This window comes from Cucurbita pepo, unplaced genomic scaffold (genome assembly GCF_002806865.2).
Source record: "Cucurbita pepo subsp. pepo cultivar mu-cu-16 unplaced genomic scaffold, ASM280686v2 Cp4.1_scaffold000317, whole genome shotgun sequence".
Lineage (NCBI taxonomy): Eukaryota > Viridiplantae > Streptophyta > Magnoliopsida > Cucurbitales > Cucurbitaceae > Cucurbita > Cucurbita pepo.
The window spans coordinates 54,942-57,557 of NW_019646564.1; positions in this window are offsets into that span (position 1 = coordinate 54,942).

Consider the following 2,616-nt stretch of genomic DNA (forward strand, 5'->3'; position numbering starts at 1 on the left):
CGTCCGGTAGAGCTTTGAGATGTACTTTCTGTAATTCTCTCTTACTGTACATACGTGAAGTCATCAATAAAAACAAATTCTTTTAGCTAGAGTTCTCCTTGCACTTTTCTCTATCCCATTCTTTGTGTTTATCTAGATCGAGCGTGTGCGTTGTTGTGCGATCCTAACAATATGCACGGTATTCTAGAGGTANCCTTGCACTTTTCTCTATCCCATTCTTTGTGTTTATCTAGATCGAGCGTGTGCGTTGTTGTGCGATCCTAACAATATGCACGGTGTTCTAGAGGTAAGCAATCATCATGCATAAGAGTTCACACGCAACAGTTCATGCAATATTAACAAACATGCTCAACGGGAAGATAACATCCATCTTCACTCGGAGCGCAGATTTCACAGGTTTCCCATCCTCCTCAATCATTTCATTTTCGCAGTTTTCATACAAATATGCTAGGTCCGGCTAGCTAAGTTTATGGGTGGTAGCATGCATGCTCGTTCCTAGCGGTTCCTACAAGTACTGCTTGTGAGAATCCAAATGACTACTTACTTGGTTGATGCGTGCCTTCCCGAGTTTGAGTTTTCTTGACGGAAATGATTAAAAAAATTATGGAATTTCCTTGACAGGTCCTAATTCACATAATAATACGGTCAGTATCAAAATCGGGTCGGAAAACAAGGAAACAGAGACCGAACGAAAAAAAAAACAGTGACTCACGTGCCTACACACGCCTACATGCGCCTTGGAGGTTTCTACGCGCAGATCCTACGCGCGCGTGCCCACGCGCGGCTTCCCGAGTAGTCACGGGTAAGAGGCGCAGGGTCGGGGCAGTTTACGGATGGAGCGGTTCGTGTGAGGTGCCGGGTCGGGCCGGCCCAGATCCGCGTGCCTGACGAGTGTTCGCTACCCGGTGAGGACGCGCCTCACCAGTCAGTGATGCCACGTGTCGATCATCAGTTTCGCTGCGCTCCTCCGTATGCTGGCCGACGCGTGGCGGTGTCTCCTCCCTCTCTCCTGCGTGTTTTCAATTTTTCCAATGTTAGCCTCTTTTACGTTTCGATCTATTTTCTTTCGATTTTTTTATCTTTCAATCCGTAATCCGATTCAAGAAATTTTCTGCACGAACCTTGTAGATCTCCTATTCTACTCCTTTGAAACAATTTTCTTATATTTTTCTGATAATTACAGATCTTAAAATTTGAGTTCGAATTCGGGGAAAACACGAGTTCTTACCGAAAATCACATTTTCTTGAAATTTCGATTCGAACGCCAATCTTGGCCGCCTTCACTCTGGAACTTAACCAAATAACGCTATTGAGGGTAAGAATCCAAGGATCAACACAAAACGTCGCTAACACACGAAAACCTTGATGACTTCTCGATCTAGACATTCGTGGACTAACCTGAAGTTCTTGGACGTTTTGACGAATTAGGAAGGTGCGATTCGTGAGAGCACCTTGCCTCGAACTGTTGATGGTTTAGATTTGGGACTCGGATCTCCGGCATCGGTTCTGATCCGATCTCCTCCTCCTACCTCAAAAACCCTCATCTTCTTTCCCTCTTCTTTTCCTCTTTCTCTCCCCTCTTCTTTCTCTTTTCAGATTATGACCCAATCAAATCAGACCCCTCAAGTAATAATAGAACAAAATGACTAGTTTGCCCCTATTGTGACCTTCAATTTTTTTTTAAACTCGGGCGCTACAATCCTCCCCACCTTAGGATCTTTCGTCCTCGAAAGTTGATCCTCCTCGGAAGAGTTCGGGGTAAGATCTTCTCATGTCATCTTCACATTCCCAGGTGGCCTCATTGTCTCGATGGTTTTCCCATAAAACCTTGACTAAGGAAATCTCCCTTCTTCATAGTCTCCTCACATCGCGTGTCATTATCCCTATGGGTTTCTCCTCATATGATAGGTCCTTCCGAATGGGAAGCGTCTCGTGATCAATGATGTGAGTGGGATCTGGGGTGTATTTTCTCACCATCAATACATGGAATACGTTGTGCACTGTGGCGAGTGTGAGTGGCAATGCTAGTCTATAGGCCATGGGCCCTATCCTTTCTAGGACTTCAAAGGGTCCCACGAATCTCGGGCTCAGCTTGTCTTCTTCCCAAATCTCAGCACTCCTCTCATGGGGGCTACTTACTGGAAGACGTGATCACTCACCGCAAACTCGAGGTCTTTCCTACGAGAATATGCATAACTCTTCTGCTGACTTTGTGCAGAGAGTATCCTCTGTTTGATTTTCCGTACCGCTGCGTTGGTAGTCTGTACCAACTCCAACCCCAACAACTGCTTCTTGCCTACCTCCTCCCAGAATATAGGGGTTCTGCACCTCCGCCCATATAGAGCTTCGAATGGTGCCATCTGAATGGTTGCTTGGTAACTATTGTTATAGGCAAATTCCATAAAGGCCAGGAGCTCATCCCAGCAACCTACAAACTCTATCACACATGACCTCAACATATCCTCTAGGGTCTGATTAAGCCTCTCGGTTTGCCCATCGGTCTAAGGATGGAAAGCTGTAATGAACTTGAGTTGCATTCCCAACACCTTCTGTAACCCTTTCTAGAAGTTAGAAGTAAACTTAACATCCCTATCAGACACAATGGTCACTGGCACG